The 22,412-nt window shown below is 34.5% G+C and overlaps 1 protein-coding gene and 1 pseudogene across 50 annotated transcripts in view; both read right to left on the bottom strand.

The window, feature by feature from the left end:
* Nucleotides 1-22,412, bottom strand: part of PPFIA2 (PPFI scaffold protein A2) — a 506,309-nt gene that overhangs the window by 258,512 nt on the left and 225,385 nt on the right. The gene's annotated exons all lie outside the window — the stretch shown is intronic.
* Nucleotides 3,517-3,583, bottom strand: LOC118144700 (U6atac minor spliceosomal RNA; annotated as a pseudogene).

The following is a 22,412-nucleotide window of genomic DNA, read 5'->3' on the forward strand; positions in this document are numbered from 1 at the left end:
GTTGGAATGCCTCCTCTAGGAGAAAACACACCCTCCATCAAAAGCCATATGTCTATGGAAATTTTAAGAGAGAAAAAGGAAGACAAAGAGAATTTAATTTCACCTAAAAGCCAGACAAAAACTCTTCACTTCAAAACCTTGTGTATGGATTCTGTTCTCTAGACTAAACATTCCCACTTCCCACAAGCAATACTTTTTTCTCTATGATAAGTCCTTTCTGTCTCTCCCTTCCATTTCCACTGCCATGGTCTGGACCAATTCCTCTGATGAGCACTGTGGTAACAACCTTCTAACTGATATTTTATTTTATTTTATCTTATTTGATTTATTTTATTTTATTTTGCCTTTTAGGATCTTGACCCTCCAAATAGTCCTTCACAGTTCCAAGAATGTCTGTAAAATTCAGATATGATCATCCACACAGTCCAAAAAACAAAAACAAAAACAAAAACCAAACACAAAAAGTTCTGCCAAATCTCCATTTTCCACGTGATAAAGACCAAATGGTTTTCCCACTGACTGCATAATAAAGACCAAGTGGTTTAGTATAGCATACATAGTCCTAGAACCCGACTCTGTTCAAAATCTTCAGTACAGCTCTAGCTAACCCAGTCTAGACATTTGTGATTACTCATTCTTTTGTTATTTGCTAAAAAAAATAAGTTTTATTCAATGAGGAAATAAAACAAAAAAAAAAACATTTTTAGTCATTTAAGCAATTTTTGATAACCTTATAGATAAACTGTGAATTAAAATCTATAGTCTTTGTACAGGAATTAATTTTCTCTGGTCCTTAATAAGTTGACTACATTGCTGATTTTTCTCTACTTACAAAATTTACATTTAAAACTTGACCTAAAAGCCTAAATAGTCATGTAAATGCATATGTATAAACAAGGAAAAGCTATTTTAAGCAAAATCTACAATGTATGAAAAACTGGGGCAAACTACTAAGTAATGCTTAGTCTTAAAACTCATTAAAAACAAAATCTTTCATGTTGCTGTAGCATACAAAAAATTCAAAGGGAGCAATTTGAGAAAAACAATATATGTAAAGTAAGATTATTAGAGTTAGATGGTGATATATTAGAGACATGTTATTATTTGCTGTGAGAAACTTTTATGTGGAGTTCACGAGAAAGAAATTATAAACTAATTATGAATATATTAGGTATTTCCCATAGATTTAAAAGTCTTAATCAATGCAGAATCCTCTTTCTCTGAAATTCTTGAAGCTCAGAGATTACTGGATTATAGAAAGAATGGGCAACTTACAGAATGGGAGAAAATCTTTGCAATCTATTCATCTGACAAACGGCTAGTATCCAGAATCTACAAGGAACTTAAACAAATTTTCAAGAAAAAACAAACAATCCCAACAAAAAATAGGTGAAGGATATGAACAGACACTTCTCACCAGAAGACATTTATGTGGCCAACAAACATGAAAAAAGTTAATCATCACTGGTTATCAGAGAAATACAAATCAAAACTACAATGAGATACCATCTCACACCAGTTAGAACAGCATTCTTTAAAAAGTCAGGAAACAACAGATGCTGGAAAGGATGTAGATAAATAGGAACACTTTTACACAGTTGGTGGGAGTGTAAATTAGTTCAACCATTGTGGAAGACATTGTGGTGATTCCTCAGGATCTAGAATCAGAAATACCACTTGACCCAGCAATCCCATTACTGGGTATGTATCCAAAGGATTATAAATGATTCTACTATAGAGACGCATGCACATGTATGTTTATTGAAGCACTATTCACAATAGCAAAGACTTGGAACCAACCCAATGACTGGATAAAGAAAATGTGACATATATACACCATGGAATACTCTGCAGCCATTAAAAATGAGTTTATGTCCTTTTCAGAGACATGGATGAAGCTGGAAACCATCATTCTCAGCAAGCTAACACAAGAACAGAAAACCACACACTGCATGTTCTCACTCATAAGTGGGAGTTGGACACATGGACATGGGGAGGGGAGAGAACACATGGACACAGAGAGGGGAGAGAACAGATGAACACAGGGAGGGGAACGTCACACACTGGGGCCTCTAGGGCGGTGGGGGTCTAGGGGAGGGATAGCATTAGGAGAAATATGTAATGAAGATTATAAATTGATGGGCGCAGCAAACCACCATGGCATGTGTATACCTACTGTCACAAACCTGCACACTCTGCATATGTATCCCAGAACTTAAAGTATGATTTTAAAAGAAAAGAAAAGGAAGAAAAAGCCAAACTACTCAAAAGAATGCCGAAAAGAAGAGGTTCACTTGAATGTGTTGAGAGTAATGGTGGAGGGGCTATGAATGCTTCATTTTTGCAAAGAGATAGAAAATCTTGATGATTAATCAAAAGGTCAGAATCCATTATTTTATTTCCTTTAGCCAAGTGTTTTTCCCAGGATGCTGTTTTTTTGTTTGGTGTTTTATTGAGCTCTTGCTTCTTCTGCAAGTGAGTCTAATCTATATGTAGCTCTAGAGCAACGTCTAGCAGTTGATTGTTATTTTCTGGCATCTGGCTGCAGGCTTGTCCACTACATTTGGAGGGTCTAACACAAAAGTGCAAGTGGAAGTTCAGTGCTGCCCCCTCTTCTTTTCCCTCCAGTTCCATTCCATACAGTAAGGTCCCTCTGGAATATGTATATACCCTGACCCACATATCCCAGCTTCTCAACTACAAGCAGTCTCCCTTTGGCTCTATGGTCCTAAGAGTACACAAGTCAGAGATGAGGGTTGCAGACAAAGGAGGAGGCCCACTCAGTCTCTGGAAACAGGCTTGGAGCAATGAATGAGGGGTTTTCAGGCTTCCCAGTAACCCTGAAATGAAGATGTTGTAGAAGATGGAGATGGTGTAGAAGAAGTAATGGGATACTGAATTGGGTCTAGCCTCTTGGCCATCTGTTCTAGTGGTAGGGAATAAGATCAAAAGAGGACCAGAGCAGGCTGAAGCAGAGCACCCAGCAGGGTTGCCTCCATGTTCTCAGGTCCCCGAGGTACAGGATGGAGTACCACTAAGTCATTCAGCAGCTGCTATATCATGAAAACGTCATGCTGGTGAAAGAAACCAGGATAAGGATGTCAGAAGTTATAGGCAAAGTTACATTGGGGCTTGCAAAATATTCTTTGTACTCACCTTTCTACAAAGACATCAGTTATAACTTTCATTATTTGCTTATGCATACTCTTCCATTAGAATACTTCTTTTCTTTCTTATCTATCTGAAAATTTTCCAAATTTTCTTTTCCTTTTTTTCCTATTTTTATAGAAACCTTTATTTTAACTTCAGGAGTACATGTGCAGGTTTGTCACATAGGTAAATGTGTGTCATGGAGGTTTGTTGTACAGATCATTTCATCACCCAAGTATTAAGCCTAGAAACCAGTAGTTATTTTCCTGATCTTCTCCCTCCTCCCACCATCCACCTTCTGATAGGCCCCAGTATGAGTTATTTCCCTCTATGCGTCCATATGCTCTCACCATTTAGCTCCCACTTATAAGTTTTTGATTTTCTATTCCTTTTGTCAAGGGGAATGCTAATCTTCTCTCCTTTTACACAATACTCTATTTAATTTTTGGAGGAAACTCCATACTGTTTTCCATAATGGCTGTGCTAATTGCCATTCCCTCTTATAGGGCCAGGGTTTACTCTTCTCCCTGCCAGCACTTGTCATCTTGTATCGTTTTCATAGTAGCCATCAGAACAATTTCTAGGTGGTATGTTATTGTGGATTTGATTTGCATTTTCTTGATCATTGGTGACATTGAGCATCTTTTCATACACTGGTTGGCCATTTGTATGCCTTTTTTGGAGAAATGTCTATTCAAGTCCTTAGCCCATTTTTAGCATGACTTAATAGGTTTTGTGCTGAGTTGTAGGAGTTTCTTATATACTTTAGATATTAACCACTTACAGATATATGGTTTGTAAATATTTTCTTCCATTCTTTAGAATCCCACATCAAATTTCTACTCTGCATGAAACTTTTGCCAGTCCTCCATCAGCCGAATTAACTTATGTTTAAAGCACCTTGCACATAACTCTAACTTAACACTGCTACACAGCATTACGTTTATGTATATGTATTTTCTTTATTAGAATATAAGCTCAATGAACACATGGATTTTGCTCATTCTTTCTTTACCCCAAACCAAATACAGTGTTTGGTATATACAAAGGATACAACTAATTTTTGATGAACTGAATTAAACACATATATTAAGTTTCCTATTTCTGCACTGTTTTGTTCATCTTTTTCTTGAAACTAATTTTTATCAAGATCTTTTGTGGAAAATGTGACATAATATTCCAGGTATCATATAACTAGCATGGTCTAAAGTAGACAAATTATGTGTATTGATTCAGCCAATTATTTAGAATCCTTTATTTCTTCAAAGGGCCAGATAGTAAATAATTTAGGCTTTTCTGGCTATACAGTCTCTTTCCTGGCACTCAGCTCTAATGTTATAGCATAAAAGCAACACAGATAATATGTGAACAGTAGGCATGGCCGTGTTCCAGTAAAACTTTATTTACAAAAACAGGTGGTAGGCCAGATGTGGCCCTGATCCATACCAGCACTTCTTAAACATGGTTACACAAGAGGATAAGTACTAATGCCTTAAAGCATCCAATTATATACTAATTAACTTCTCTCATACACATCCAGAATGGTGATAGTTATGTACTATCTTAGGAGAATTGAGAAAATAGTTATTCAAATACTTTTGTTTTTTTTCTTCTATGGTTCAGATGAGCAAATGCTAGCTGACAGAAATCCTTACCTAGAAACTAGACTTCCATTCATGGATAAGCTTAAGATTATATCATATTTTTAACACAGACTATCATTAGTTCATATTGATTTTCTTTTCAAACAAATCTGCTTACATCTTTTACACTTCAGTTGTTTTATTATATCGAAGTGGAAACTGCATATTTATCATTATTCTTTTCTTGTAGGTTTTATAAAGAAAATCTCCAATTTCTTACATAATAAAGCAATCTTTTTCTTATCTATATCTTATAAGCTTGTAACTATAGATACAATTAAAACCCAGACTACAATTCTTAATAAAATGTCTGGGAAATTATTTTGATTGAATTTTATCTGTACCTCTGAAGTAAATTTTTATAGCCAATACTCCATCTGTTGATATTATCAAGGCCCGAAACTTGAAATCTCTAATAACTCCTCTTTTATTTTTTATTCAGTTTATTAGAAAATTTTGTTGTATTTATTTTTCAAAACATATCCAGAATATTACCACTTGTCAACTTCTTTCCAGCAACCATGCTAGTCTGAATCATCTTTATCTTTCCTCTCAATTACTGTAGTAACCTCATACTGATACCTGCTTCTATCCCTGTCTCCTTTAGTCTATGTTAGGCATACTAGCTACAGGAATCCTTTTAAAACATAAAACACATTTGTCTCTCCTTTGTTCAAAATGCAAAGTGTAATAGTTTTAGATGGAGAATAATTAATGAGAAACTGCAGGGACCTGTCCAATCTCACACAGACTGGTTGATCTCAGCACTATTGCAGAAAAAAATCTAACATTGAATCTGAAGCCCTGTTACATAACCAAAGATTTCTAAATTTATATCCATGTGCTATTTGTTTTCTTAGTATTAGAGATTAAGAAAATAATAATACCAAAGAGCCTCTACTCCTACTTCTGACATAAATAAGTGCTACCTTAGATCTGGATTCTAGTAGTCACATAATATTAAACTTTAGGGTGAGGCATTAAGTTTATTTTATATATATGTGTGTGTGTGTGTGTGTGTGTGTGTGTGTGTGTGTGTAATATATAAATATGTGTATTCTTCATCTCTGAAATAAACTTTATGGTACAAATACTATGTCTCTCATGTATTATCTGCAAGGATCAATTGAAATAACATTTATGGTAAGAAGTTTGTAAAACTTAAGTAATTATAAATAACAAGAGTTTACTTTCATAGGTACTTTAAAGAATAGAAATAACATCACTTTATTGGGGTCCAAACCAAAGCAGAACCTTTTGTCCATTATCAGTGAGATGTTTAGATGTGTAGATGGCGAAAATCTAGATTGTGCCCCTTCTCAGTGGCTCACAGACTTCCAAATATTACATAGAAATTAAAAAATGGTAAGATAAAGAAGGTTTTCCATTTTAGCCTTCATTTTTATGATAAAAGACTTTCAAATTTTATTATTAAAGAATTCCATTTTATTCTCCTCCAATATTTGGTCTAAAAGTTGAAACCAAGGTAAAATATCAGGTATAGAGCCCAAGTGAAAAGGCTTTTATTTGCAAGGATTTATTTAGGGTCTTTTCTTTGTCCCAAGGAGCTTTGGAGCCTTGGTGCCCTTGATAGCTTTCTTCGCCCATATCCTCTTGCTTTAGGAAATACTTCTAGGCTTTGCTTTCTTAACCTGTTCACTCCACCTAACCCTTTTTTTTTTTCTCTTGATTTCTTTTTGTGTGGACCTGAAATTATATAAAGTCGTCTGGTGTGAGACTCAGCCTAGTTTCTCTCTGTCCCCATTTCAAAGCTGTGGATCACCTCTACTCACTTCTACAACCACATATGGTTTCTGTGGACCTAGAACAGATTGGAATTCTGGGAATCTAGCTTGAACAAGAAAGGAAGTTAGATGCCATCTTTGAAGAAAATATTCTCTCTTTTTCCTGAATACAAAGGACTCAGCATCATTTTGGTGAGAACTTAACCTTGCTTTTCTTCATCAGAAGTAAAAGGTTAACCTTTTTTAAAGTTCAGAACCATTCTATGTTATCTATTATGTGTTAAGGGACATGGGAATTTAGAAGAGGAAAATATAAATGAACATATATAAAAGATAAAAGCAACCTCACCACTCCAATTGCTTAATTTCCTATGCCTCATATTTTGGTTTCTTAGTTGGTAGTTTCCAAAAGTTATCTTTAAACATATTTCAAATGTCAGTTGTATTTTAGCTTCCAAAATTCGGATATTTTCTAAACAGCCATTATATATATATTTCCCTAATAGCATATATACAAATAAACAGATAAGGCACATGCATATAAATGTGTGTGTGTGTGTGTGTGTGTGAGCTGCAATCATACTTCCCACAGAAACCATACATTTCTCATGAGCTTCTGTGATTTTAACCTTACCAAACTTGTTTTCATATTAATTTTTCCAATTAATCACATAAAACCTCAAATTTGTTTTACATTTGAATCTGGTAATTGTATAATTTTTATCAGAAGAGCAAAAAGCTGAACTAAGTTTTAAAACAAGTATATACAATATCATATCTAAAATTTATTCATTAGTTAGGTATGAGACACTGTTCAAAGCTCTTTACAGATTGTATTTCTTTAATTGTAAAGACAATATCATAAGATAAGTTTTATGATTGTACTAATTTTAGCAATAACAAAGGTGTTACAGAAAGTCACAAATGTGTGTGGCATGTATAGCAGGTATTTAAACAGATGATAACCCTGAGTTAAGAATACTCTGTGGAATTTCTGATTTGTGTGGGGGAAAGAATTCTCACTCTTAACTGTTTTTTTAAATTAATATAGTGATGTACTAATTTTGTATATTCATCATAAAAGAAAAAATCTTCAAAGAAATTGCTATTACAAACAAAATATTCATGACTAGGAAGCATAGAAAATAAGGCCATGTCTGAAATCATGTTCACCCACATGAAACATTAAACATTAACTCAGAGTCAGCCAAGGAGGCTGATGTGCAACTAATTAGAAAACATTCTAATTAGTTTTCTTTATAGTTTTCCTTGTTTTTCATCTTTATCCTTTCCTTTTTCTTCAAATGCAGTAGTATAGAAGTGGTGAAGTTTCATCCACACAATAATTTACTAGGAAAAGGAAAGCCATATTCAATAATATTTTCATTGCAAGATACACAACAAAAAGAATTCTGTTAATTTTCAAGCAAAACAATGAAAGTTGAAAACTCCCTAGCATACAGAAACGATTCTGAAAAATGTTGGGTCAACCTTGTGACCATTTTTGACTCATATCTGGGCATTTTCCAATAATGTCACGAGATATCATTTGCATTTGAAAAAGAAAAAATCCCTCTCACCAGTGCTATCAGACACTTTGTGATAAGACTGTCAATTAGCACCAACTTTTGGAAAATTATTTGTTAAGCAAATAATGCATCTTCCAGGAAAACATTATAAGAAAATAATCAGAAATGAAGATCAAGAGTTATAAACAATAATATCTATAGTTAAAATTGATTACAATGCAATTTCTAATCACGCAAATTTGGATAACATAAGAAAATATTCCTAAATAATGTGTTTTCAAAAAGTACTGTACAAAATTATATGTACCAGTAGATTTTAAATACATAAAAATACATTCAAAGTTACATCAAGTTATTTCCTCTAGACTGTAGGTTCTGTGAGGGGAAAAACAAAAAATCAACCCTGTTATTTACTTTTATACCTTTGGGATCTAAGTCAGTATATGGAACATACTCAATGCTCAGTGCAAAAAAGAAGATGAATGTGTGTGTGTGTGTGTGTGTGTGTGTGTATGTGTGTGTGTGTAATGGGATGCCTGTTAAGTAGTCCTTTAAGAACCTAACATTTCCAAGTCCTGAGCTGATGGTGTAACTGAATAGACCAAATATTTCTACAGGAAGCAGACAGTGTCTATTCAAAGAAAGAGTCCTTTCTGCTCCTCTTAGTTTTGTGAAATTGGCCAACAGAATGTTTAACTTGAAGAAAAAAAATGATAATAGTTTAACAACAACTTTATAGAATTCGTATGCAGTTTATATGCCACAAGGCATAAAAAATATTTAGCATATAAACACATAGCACTAAATAAATAAGAGGTGCAGTTACTCCAGTAAATGGAATCTCCCAAGGCCTACTGAGATGAACTGTATGATTTTTTTTGTTTTTGGTCTGCTTTTAATTTTTTTTTTTCTGTAGTATCTGTCAATGTCAGCCCCTTAGCTAACAATGTATCTAATACTTTAGTAGAGGCTATCTTATCATCCCTAACTTAAAATTCCTTAACAGTTCCCCAATCCCTTCATTACAAAATCTAAACACCTCATGCTGATAGAAAACATACCTAATGTCCTGGTCAGCCTCTGCCTCTCCTTTCCCATCTCCCAGTGCTATCTCTTATGTACCTGCAGCTAAAACAAATTACTTACATTCTCTGAGCATTCTACCTTCTAAACTTTGTGATGCTGGACCCAGTTAAAATAGAATCTTTTTTTGATCTAAATTCTAATCTTCACTTAAAATTAACCCATTTATTTTTATTGCATTTAAAAAATAATTTTAGCTTTTCTCAGAGAGGTTTATTATTTAAACTTTTTTATTTTTCATTTTTATTTCAAAATTTTTGTGGTTCAGGTAGGTTTTGATTACATGGATGAGTTCTTTGGTGGTGATACCTGAAATTTTGGTGCACCCATCATTCAAGCAATGTGCAATATACCCAATATGTCATCTTTTATCCCTTACTCCCCTCTCATTCTTCTCTGAAACTCCCAAAAGTTTATTATCTCATTCTTATGCCTTTACATCCTCATAGCTCAGCTTCCACTTATTAATAAATGAGAACCAAATATAATATTTGTTTTTTTATTCCTGATTTACTTCATTTAGAACATAGTCTTGAGCTTCATCCAAATTGCTGCAAAACACATTACTTTGTTCCTTTTTATGCCTGAGTAGTATTATATGGTGTTAACTAAAAAGCTTCTGAACAGCAAAAGAAATAGTCAGCAGAGTAAACAGACAACCTGCAAGGTGAGAGAAAATATTTACAAATTACACATCTTACGAAGGACTAATATCCAGAATCTACATGGAACTCAAACAAATTAGCAAGAAAAAAACAAATAATCCCATCAAAAAGTGGGCAAAGGACATGAATAGACAAATCTCAATAGAAATTATACAAAAAACCAACAAATATGGAAAAAATGCTCAACATCAATAATTATCAGGGAAACACAAATTTAAACCACAACAAGATACCACCTTATTCTTGCAGGGATGTCCATAATTAAAAAGTCAAAAAATGGGCCGGGTACGGAGGCTCACGCCTGTAATCCCAGAACTTTGGGAGGCCAAGGCGGGTGGATCATGAGGTCAAGAGATTGAGACCATCCTGGTCAACATGGTGAAACCCCGTCTCTACTAAAAATACAAAAAAATTAGCTGGGCATGGTGGCGCGTGCCTGTAATCCCAGCTACTTGGGAGGCTGAGGCAGGAGAATTGCCTGAACCCAGGAGGCAGAAGTTGCTGTGAGCCGAGTTGGCGCCATTGCACTCCAGCCTGGGTAACAAGAGCGAAACTCCGTCTCAAAAAAGAAAAAAAAGTCAAAAACCAATATATATTGGCATGGATGTGGTGAAAAGTGAACACTGTTACACTACTGGTAGGGATGTTAACTAGTACAACCACTACAAAAAACAGTATGGAAATTCCAAAAAACTAAAAGTAGAACTACAATTTGATCCAGCAATTCCACTACTGGGTATCTACCCAAAGGAAAAGAAGTCATTATATGAAAAAGACACATGCATCTGCAAGCCTAAAACAGCACAATTCTCAATTGCAAAAATATGGAACCAGGCTAAGTGCCCATCAACCAAGTGGTTATCTTTTTATTTTGAAAGAATTTTAGATTTATAGAAGAGCTATAAAGATAGTATATAGAGTTCACATATATTTTTCATCTTCTTTTCTATGATGTCGGCATCTTATGGTATGTTCACCAACTAAGATATTAATACTTGTGCAACAGTTTACTTTTATTTTTAAAAATGATTTTATGGGCCTGGTATGGTGGCTTATGCCTGTAATACAAGAACTTTGGGAAGCCCAGGCAGGCGGATTGCCTGAGGTCAGGAGCTCTAGACTACTCTGGCCAACATGGTGAAACCCTGTCTCTACTAAAAATCCAAAAAAAAACTTAGCTGGGCATGGTGGTATGCACCAGTAATCCCAGCTACTCAGGAAGTTGAAGCAGGTGAATTGCTTAAACCAAGAAGGTGGAGGTTGCAATGAGCCAAGATTTCACCACTGCCCTCCAGCCTGCATGAGAAAGCAAGACTCTGTCTCAACAAACAAACAAACAAACAAAAAGACATTATGTAGTTTTCCCAATCTATGCCAATTGATTTGGAATTGAGCAACAACATACAATAAAGGTAGAACAATCAGGCATACATAGTAATCTTTCTCTGAAGATCAGTGCCATATGAATGTTTATTCTATATTTTCCATTAGCAAATTATGAAATGAATCCAGATTTGTCATCTATGACATTCAAATGGCAATAAATTAGCAGCCTGCTTTATATAGGATTTTCCCCTCAGTGCCAGAATTAAACCTTATTGCTCTGCAAAAAATGAACAAGCAAGCAAACAACAAAGTTATCTTCAAGTATTTGTATTTTATCTTCATATCTACCCATATGATTATTTTTGAATCAATACCACAAGAGCAGATTGATTTGGAATTGTGACGACAGACAGAAAATCTTTCATGTCTGCCTCAACAGAACTTCCAGAATTTAATTAAAATTTATTCATTGGTTCTGCTCTCTTCTGTCCCATCCAAGATTCCTCCCTTAACCAAATATAATACACAAGGTTAGTGCAATAAGCAGAATTGCTTAGAAAATTTCCTCTCTCCTATTAATCGTAGCCACATGTCTACATTTACTGATGTTAGCATTTAAAATACCTTACCTTTCTTTTATTCTAAAAGCAAACTAATTTAGGTAATAAGTAAAGTTCGAAATTAAGGTCTTCCACTGTTATATTCTATCATAGACAATTCAAATATTAAGTTGCTAAATAACAACATCTGTAATTTTTCTTCTGTAAGCATCTGAGCCAATGAATTAACTTTAAGTTATTTTATTTTGACTCTTTTAGACTAGGAGTGTATATATTTTAATTAGGATATTCATAAATATAACTTTAGGACATTTTTGGAGGTATGCACTGTCTTATAATTTATCCACATGCAAGTAAACTGATTTACTAAGGCTGAAATTAGAAATAAAACACTTTAAGGGAATTTGGTATTCTTAAATCATACAATTCTGATACAACTAGATGAAACTTTTTTGACACATATGGCCATTCAAAATAATTACTTTTATGCAATGATAAAGTTTATGTCTATTTCTTAAAATAATTATTTTATTTATTGTTTAAATATACTGTGCTTTCCTTGATAAAAGATTGGTAAAAATATATTAACTCTTTTATTGTCCTATGACATTTTATCATTTAAGCTGTCATTTATGTTTTATTATAGAGAAGAACCTCTGGTGGATTCTTAGAGACTTTCTTCTTATCCACTTTTTTTGCATTTCTTAAGTGTTGTTTTCTGCTATTATATTTAATCTGTATGATCATATATAGCTCAAATAAACTTAATGAGAGAGAATGTATGTGTTTCTATTATTGGACCTGACATGAATTTTATATCACTAGTATGCATCTGGTATTTTTGAAAAATGAAGATATATAAAATCATCATAATAAAAAATAAACTACCAATTTAAATTATACTTTATTTGTAATGAAAAGTATTTGAAAGATGCTGAAGTAGTCAATACTAACTGGAGTAATGAGGGATACAAGGTTATCCGTCTCTTTCCTACCAACTACATGTACCAAAGAGTAAATCAAAAGAAAGCTTCCCTGTGGGATAAAAGCCTGCTGTGGTTCAGAAATCTTGAAGATTACCCAACATAGATATAATCACACTCTGATAAATGCAAATAACATACAAATCTAAATGCATATTATTTATATTGATAAATATGCTGTGTTTACACAAACTAATAAAAATGTAAATAGCAAAAATTACAAAGATTTTGCTACAATTGTTTTAGCTTTATCATCAATTTCTCTGATTTCTGACTTGGGTTTGAATTTATCTGCTCTTTAACTACTCTGATGGCCAGTCCAGGCTACTGAAGACTCTCACTTTCTTTACTCATCAGCTTAGTTGTTTATATTACACCTTCTTAGTATGTGCCATCTGGATGTTTTAAAGTCAAGTCAAATTCAATGTCTTCAAAACTTACCTTCCCCACATTTTCTCTTTTTGAATATTGTTTGATAAATACTGGATTATTTAACAATTTTATTTTAAAATCAGAAATCTGGGAGTCATTCATATTAATTTTTCTCATGAGTATGTGCAATAAATCACCAAGGCCTACAAATTCTACCCCAAATAGATTTCCAGACTCTCACTCTTTTATCTCCTTTCTCACAGTTTATCATCTCTTACCAAAATTCTTTATTGAATTTCCACTATACCAGCACATCACATACTTGGAATGCCCCTAAACTCCGAGCATGCCAAATTTTTTTGTATCTCATGCCTTAAATAGTTTTAAAGATATTATGTATTTTTTTCCACACGGGTTGTGAGAATTAAGGAAAAGATGATCTCTAGATTTATAATTCTCATATAGATTTTCTATTTGGGGAAGAGTAGAAGAGTGGAAAAGTGTATGGATTTGTTTCAGATAGATTAGTTTCATCATTTCAAAGTTCAAATACTATCTCTATGCTTGTTTAAACTTGGCCAAGTTATGTAACCACCAGTAGATAGATTCTACTTATTTGTGAGAGGAGGATAATACTTCCTGAAAAGAGTTCTTGCTGAGATTAAATCAGATGTAATATCCAATGCTCCTGTCTTCATTTATCAACTCTTCTATCCACGTAGCTTTCAGTTACCAGACATTTCTAATTATAATTTGATATATAAAATAATATTTGACTTTGTTGTTATGGGTTGAGTTGTGTGTTTCACCACATATATTGAAATCCTAACTCCAGTACTTGTAAGTTTAAACCTATTTGGAAATAGGGTCTTTGGAGAAGTTAAGATGAAGTCATTTGGTTAAGTCCTAATCCAATATGACTGTGTCCTTATAAGCAGGAGAAATTTGGACAGAAACAGACACATACACAAGGAGACAATATGAAGACACAGGAAGAGGTCATCTACAAGCCAAGGTATCTGAAGCAATCAAACGTTCAAAAAATGAACCAGATGCTCCCACACAGCCTTCTGAAGGAACCAACCCTGCCAACACCTTGATTTTAGACTTTGAGTATTCAGATTATGAGATAACACATTTCTATTGTGTAAGCCACCAGTTTGCAGTACTTTCGTATGGCAGCCTCAGCCAACTAATACAGTTGTTTTATTGTTTTACATAAATGTGCCCACTCTTAAGTTAACTTTGGAAGGTTAACTAAGGAAAGAGCTGAATCAGAAACACAAAGATAACTTATCATATTACTTAGTAAAATACCCCAGGAAACTAGATGATTCATGAAAGATGTTGATAATGTTAGACATGAAACCAAGAGGAAAGTAAGTTTAATGAATTTCTCTTGCATTCTACATAACCAAGAGAAGAATTCATGATTAGAAGGGAAGCAAAATAAAATATGCATATTTTTTCCTTAACCCCACACTCCACATGTACCAGATAGAATTCTATGTAGTTTTATCTGTGTGTTTTGTATTGTTCAGAGTTCTAGTAGAAGAGACCAAAATTCACTCAAACTAGTGGGAAATTTGTCACAGCATGGTAAATGCCTTACCAAATCACTGGTAGGGATGAAAAAATAGACTTTAAGCCAAACATTACATAATTCTAAAACTACACAGCAGAACAAGGATCCAGGAGACTTGCTGTCTCTTCCACAATTAGGAAGCCACCAGCTTCAGTTCTCCATCACTACTGCCACAATGAGGAAGGTTATGTAGCAGTAGCAGCTTCAGAACCACAACATGTATTCTACAGCCTGCATCAGTGAAATGCATTCCACATGCCTCTCAAGATCCTCAAAGTTGCTGATGAGGTAAAAAAATCCACATTCCTTTGACTGTGCTTGTTGGCATATAGAGCAAAAGGCACTGATATATGGCTTTCTAAGAAGGCAAAAGATTGCCTGAACCACAATCACATTGGGGACACGAGTTGTAAGAGAATCTTGAAGATGTAGATTGTAGCTTTTCATATTCTGCAATTCTTCAGGGACCATTAAAGGGAGACTGGTATGGTGTTGAGCACCAAGCCACTATACCCTCCAAATAACACGGTAATGTTGGTTAGTTGTGAAACTCACTTAGGTACCTGATGCAACCTCAACTTTAGGAATTCTTACTCTTCATTACCACATACAATCTATTAGCTTCTTTCCTGAAAACCTCCAGTTTTGAGGCTGCAACTCTCAGGAGACACTGTCTGCTACCTTCCCTTGTTACAATAATTTACAGATGCCCCAGATTTACTTCCTTAAAGATTTTAACACCTGGATCATAGTCAATTTCACTATTCCAGTCAAAATTCTTGATGATCCAATACCAACATGGAAGGATATTGACCATCTCTTTTACAATGACTTGATCCTCAATCATACCTCAGCCATCTACTTTCAAGGTCATATCTATTCCTGTATGTCCTGCTAGTAAAAATAAGTACACACCAATTCCAAAATCTCAACCTTAAACATCTTACTCAATATACCATCTTTTCTCCATTTCCAATACTTTTACTCCCTCAAATAGCCACAATTCAGTAATTCTTCAAAGCTAGGAGTACCAAGTCCACTTCAGACCACTCCTCCATGCTTTCTCATGCTCTCACATCCCTAGCTATTCATCTAAGGTAGTACAACCCATCATTGTAAGCACTTTCTTATTGACACCTTCACCTTTCTAAGAATCTTTTTCTCTTCCCCAGAACTCCCTACAAACTTTTCCTGACTTCTCATTTCGTAATCTATCTACCTATCTATCTATCTATCTATCTATCTATCTATCTATCTATCTATCTTTGAATAGTTGCCTCTTTTCCTACTTGATTAATTACACCAGGTAAATAAACCATGATAAAGACTCTTTTGTTCACTGCTGTTGTCTCTTATAGTAAAATGCTGGCTAGTATGTAATAAGAGCTCAATAAATATTTACTGAGTAAATTAATAACATAATAATTTTTAAGGTAACTAGAATACTGTGTGTCAGGTTAAAGTGGCTGAAATACTTTACTGAATGAATGAGTTGTATGGAATAAATTCTAAGATAAAACAAAACTTTAAAGTCTATTTGCTCTACTTATTAAAGGTAAAATAAAAAATCAATTTTGTAAAGCCAATAATATACAAAATAAACAAATATATTCTATTCTTTTTTGTTATATATCATACTTTGAAACTTTTCTTCCCTTCTCAAAGTATTTTTCCCCTAAATTTCCTATGTTTTAAATGAAAATTACCTCAATTAAAGTAACAATATAATTTTCCAAGATTAAAAATATATGAGATAACTAATTGAATAAACTCTTACATTGGTCCGTTAAAATGACTATAGGTTATATTAATGTTGTGCTGGAACTGATTATCTTCAAACTGACTCTATTCTCCTCAATCTGTCTTTAAAGAAGGGCATTAAAAGACTTGAAAATATTTAAAGACTCATTTTAATGCTGACTTTCAGCAGTCACAATGTAGTTCCCAAATTATTAATTACATCAGTTTAATCAACCATGACAATCTGTTAATAGGAAATGGAGAAGAAAATTAAATTAGTAAAAACTATTTAAATTGATTATCTAATTATAGAGAGACCCACATTACATAAGCATGCAATAGGAGAGCCTACAGAGGCTCTATTGCATATGTGTAACTTTGCTTACAGAGATGTTGCTTCCATTACTGTCATGAACCATTTAGTGATCTACAGTATATCAAATAGCATGGAAACATGTACTTAAAGAAATGTCTCAAGAGCTTGTGTAACTAAAATGCTCCTAACATCTTTCGCTATAGAAGCAAATCACACAAATTGCTATTTAGAACTTATAATAATGATGATGGATTAATTTTAAAATGAAATTTTATGAGTTTATATTTAGGCCCCCTTATCCATGGAGGAATACTTCAAGCCTCTCATCTATGTCTGAAAACAGGTAGCACCAAATTTTATATACATGTTTTTTCTAAACATACATACATGTAGTAACATTTAATTTATAAATTAGATACAGTAGGAAATTAACAAAAATAAAAGGACAATTATGACAACATACTATAATACAAGTTATGTGGATGTGGTCTCAGAAAATATCTTATTGCACTGTTTCACTCTTCTTATGATGATGTGAGATGATAAAATGTCTACGTGATAGGATTGAGTGAGGTAAAGGTATAGGCATCAGGATTTAACACTGGGTTACTAGGACTTTCTAACAATATGCTAGAAGAATGAACATCTGCTTTAGGTGATTCTGGATCACTGATCTATCACGATGTTGATGGCTGGATGTCAGGAGTAGATGATGTTGATGCCTAATGCGCAGATAGTGTAGACAGCAAGGATATGCTGGACAAAGGGAGGATTCACATCCCAGACAGAACAAAGCAGGTTGGCATGAGATTTCATCATGCTACTCTGAATGGTGGGTAGAAATTTAAAACTGATAAACTTTTTATTTCTGGAATTTTCCATTTAATATTTTTTAACTACACAACTGACCTTAGGTAACTGAAACCACAAAACTGAACTGAAGGTGAAACCATGAATAAGCAGGGACTACTGTACATGTAATTCACAAAGTATGCAATAAACACTTGTTCTTTCCTTCCTCACCTTTCATTCTTTCTTTTATTTCTCCTTCATTTCTTCTTTTGACAAATATTACTTGACACCTACTACATGCCAGGTGCTTTGACAGGTCTGGCAGAATAGTACATAACAAGACAGACAAGGTGACTGAGATCTGAAGGATAGGAAGTAGTCAGTTAAGAGAACAGCTGAGAGGAAGAGGATTAGAAGGTGGTGACTAGCCTTCCTGAGAGCATCCCTACACATTTCTGCTGGTGAGAAACGCCTGGTGTATTGTAGGAGCGAGGGTGCCGAGCACAGAATCAATAACAGTGCATGTGTCAGAAGGAGAGAGAGGGTAGGTAGGCAGGATTTATACTATGCAGTGCCTGGTAGCCCAGGGAGTGGGTTTGTTCCTATTAGAACTGCAATGGGAAGTCATTGTAGATTTTTTTAGTGGCCTGGGGAGGGCAGGTGTCACATGATATAAGCATGTCTCTCTATTTATATGTTGCCCTATTTTGTATATAGTGCTAGGGAATCATATAATACAAAAGTTATGCCATGTTTTTTAAAAAGTGAGGTCCTAAATACCCACAAAAGAATTATTAAGACTGTAGCTCAATGATTAAAGTTTATTTCTAGAAGTTTCAGGAGTCACAAGGAAAAAAAAAAGTGTGGTCTAATGATGACTACCAAAAGATCAAAGCAAGTTTTGAGCCTTCTGCACGCCCTGGGTAACAACCCCTTACAAATGCAGTTTAAAATAGTAACTGTGATGAGTAGTAATTTGACATAATTAGCATCTAACTGAGCTGGTGAGGGTTTATTCTGATCTTTACTAAACATTAATAGTTTGGAAAAGATCCATCTGCAATGTATCATCCTTAGAGGTAAGGGTAGTGTACATATGCAGTAAGGCAATATACTAACATTTTCTTATTTGAGAAACAATTTTGAAAAGTAATGTCATCCAAAGGAACAAAGTTTGAAATGTTCATAGCCTATTGTTAAAATCATTGCACATTTTTTGTAAAAAGCAGTGATCTTATATTATGAAACTAAATTGCATCCAGGACTGTTCAATTGTGTATTATAAAGTTTACATTATAGATTATTACATAAAGATAGCAGCAAGGATTAATTTTTGCAATTGTTCTTTTTCCAACCAAACATGATCATAAAATACATTTACCTATGGGAATAAAGATGAATCAAATAAAATATTTGAAATATGGCATTGTACATATCCTTGTTCCATAATAGCTTTTTCAAAGTATTAAATCTATAGATGTGACAGAAGAAAAAAATATAAAAAATCTGAAATTGGAAGAGAAACATTCATTATTCAAGATACTTAAAGCTAGCTATTGAATTACTTCAAAATAATTTGTTGTTGGCTACTTTTGTCTTCTTGACCTCACTGTCTACACCTTACCAGGGAATAAATAAGTACTCTCCTATGTGTACAAACACCTTCTTTTTAGAAATATTAACCATCTACTGTGGATTTTATAGATACACTACAATATTAGGAAATAACTATATATGTCTTACGTGATCAGAAAAATGTTAAAAAATTCACTCTCTGGAAAAAAAAGGTTTAAAACGTTTTATACATAGTGATTTAAATATAAAAACTTGAATCAATCAGTACTATATCTCTGTAAGTATACCACAGGAATATTTGTAGATGAGAAATTACATATGCTTTCTGTCTTCAGGCCCCTGCTAGCTTAATGCTATAATCCATCCTACATTGCTGCAAATGTATCTTTATAAAAATTACAGCACTACTACTGCTACCATTCTGTGCTTTACTTCACCAAATTTTAACCTAATCATTTCTCTGCAATCCAATTGTTTCCCCCAAAGCCCTTTTCCAAGACAAATAACTCTCTTATCTATTTTGATTCTTCACAGAATGCTTGCTTTGACTGCATTTTCCACCAGCTTGCTTTGACTGCAAAAACTTTATTTAGAATGTATAACTGTCCTATCATAGAGATAATATTCTGTGTGATAACTTCCGTAACAAATAAATCCTGAAATTTCAGTAGAGGTTTTTCTACTCAGTGTACTGGGGGATTTTCTCCTCACACCTACTCAAAGACCCAGACTGCCATCTTTAACATGTTGCTTCTAGTTTGCACAAAGGATCAACACTCACCTATCAGAGGATTACATGAGGTGTTTTTTTGTTTGTTTGTTTTTGGCTAGACCAGAAATTGATATATCCTATTCTTGCAACTATTTCATTGTTGATAAATCTGTTATGTGGCTTCTCCTAACAGAAAGGAAGGATAGGATATAATTATAGCCAAGAATCCAGCAAGAAAGAATAGTTTTGCTAAATAGGTAACCAGTCTCTCACAGTCCCACAGATTTCTCATATAATATGCACCGGAGTTTGTTAGCATTTTTTCTAGTTAGTAAAGAGTTCCCTATTCCTCAAGACGCTTGTACAAACCACATCTTTCTTAGAATAGACCACTCCCTATGTTCTTATCCTCATGAGATGTTTTAATCTTCATATGGTTGACCCATTCCAAAACGTATCTTCTGATTAACAAATAAGTATCTCAACATAAATGTTCTTTACTGTCAACTTCTTCTGCTACTCATATTCATGGACACATATGCACTTCACTTTGTATAGTTTTATAATTTGAATAGCTGAATTCTTATTAATTATTGAATACTGCATCCTTTTTTTCATCTGGATGCCTCTAGGAAATTTTATTGTTTTTAAGAGTAGAATCCTCTAATAAAATCTTCCCTGAACTACCCTTCTCATTACTGGGGGTGGTATCTGTACACTGTTGCCAAAAAAACCTAGAGCTTACCTCTACAATGTGAGGAATGCTTAAAAAATGAAAATTCTCTACTAATCTAACATGATCTTAGACTGAACTTTTGTACCCCATACATGTTGCTAAACACAAATTAACCACCAATAGCTACTAAACTTCGGCCATAGTCTTGCTTTTCCTGCATCTACTACAATGATTAATGAAACATCAGTTTCCTTATACCTTCCAAAAATATAAAAAAACAAACAACTCTTAGAACAAAACTGAAACTTTAGAACTTTGAACCAAAAGAAACAGTCACTAGAGTGAATGGGCAACCAACAGAATGGGAAAGAATTTTTGCAGTCTACCCATCTGACAAAGGGCTGATATCCAGAATTTACAAAGAACTCAAACAAATTTACAGGAAAAAAAAACAAACAAGCCCATTCAAAAATGGGCAAAGGATATGAACAGACACTTTACAAAAGAAGACATATATGAGGCCAACAATCATATGAAATAATGCTCATCATCACTGGTCATTAGAGAGATGCAAATCAAAACTACATTGAGATACCATCTCATGCCAGTTGGAATGGCGATCATTAAAAAATCTGGAGACAACAGATGCTGGAGAGGATGTGGAGAAATAGGAACACTTTTACACTGTTGGTGGGAGTGTAAACTAGTTCAATCATTGTGGAAGATAGTGTGGCGATTCCTCAAGGACCCAGAAATAGAAATTCCATTTGACCCAGCAATCCCATTACTAGGTATATATCCAAAGGACTATAAATCGTTCTACTATAAGGACACATGCACACGAATGTTCATTGCAGCACTGTTTACAATAGCAAAGACCTGGAACCAACCCAAATGCCCATTGATGATAGACTGGATTGGGAAAATGTGGCACATATACACCATGGAATATTTTGCAGCAATCAGAAATGATGAGTTTGTGTCGTTTGTAGGGACATGGATGAATCTGGAAAACATCATTCTCAGCAAACTGACACAAGAACAGAAAATGAAATACCACATATTCTCACTCATAGGTGGGTGATGAAAAATGAGAACACATGGACACAGGGAAGGGAGTACCAAACACTGACACAAGAACAGCAAATGAAATACCGCATATTCTCACTCATAGGTGGGTAAATGAAAAATGAGAACACAGGGACACAGGGAAGGGAGTACCAAACACTGGGGTCTATTAGGGGGAAGAGGGGAGGGACAGTGGTGGGGGGTGGAGCTGGGGAGGGATAGCCTGGGGAGAAATGCCAAATGTGGGTAAAGGGGAGGAAGGCAGCAAAACACACTGCCATGTGTGTACCTATGCAAATGTCTTGCATGTTCTGAACATGTACCCCAAAACCTAAAATGCAATAAAAAAAGAAACAACAACAACAAAAAGAACTTTGAACCATCTAGTTACCTAGACACCTTTCCCTCCTTTATCTGCCTTTAAAGAGCTTACTTATTTTCCACCAAACTCACATATTACACATTATATGATGCCTCTGCTGCCCCCAGCAAAGCTGTGGGAGTGACTGACTCCACCTTGTTTTCAAAAGAAGTCCTGAAGAACATCAGTGCCCATGAAGAGAAATGCCATGAGGGTGGGGCCATTTCAGACAGTCCCCACTGAGTCAATGCCCAATGGGGTCATAGGGGTGGTTCTACCCTCAAGACCTTAGACTTGTAGAGTAACCAGAGTTCTATTCCAGCCCAGAAGAGTTCTGGTGTGAGCTGTACCAAGCAAAACCAAGCTGGTGCCTGGAGCCCTGGAGGCAATTTGCCCAGTAAAGCTGAGGAGATGGAGCCTCTACCCCAGTGTGTCCAGAAGGAGACCTCTGCCCTGGTAGGTATCTAGGGCAGATAATTGAGTCAAAGAAGATTCTTCCAAGACATTTCAATTTTAGACTTATCACTTATT

Source organism: Callithrix jacchus, chromosome 9, assembly GCF_049354715.1.
Source record: "Callithrix jacchus isolate 240 chromosome 9, calJac240_pri, whole genome shotgun sequence".
Classification (NCBI taxonomy): domain Eukaryota; kingdom Metazoa; phylum Chordata; class Mammalia; order Primates; family Cebidae; genus Callithrix; species Callithrix jacchus.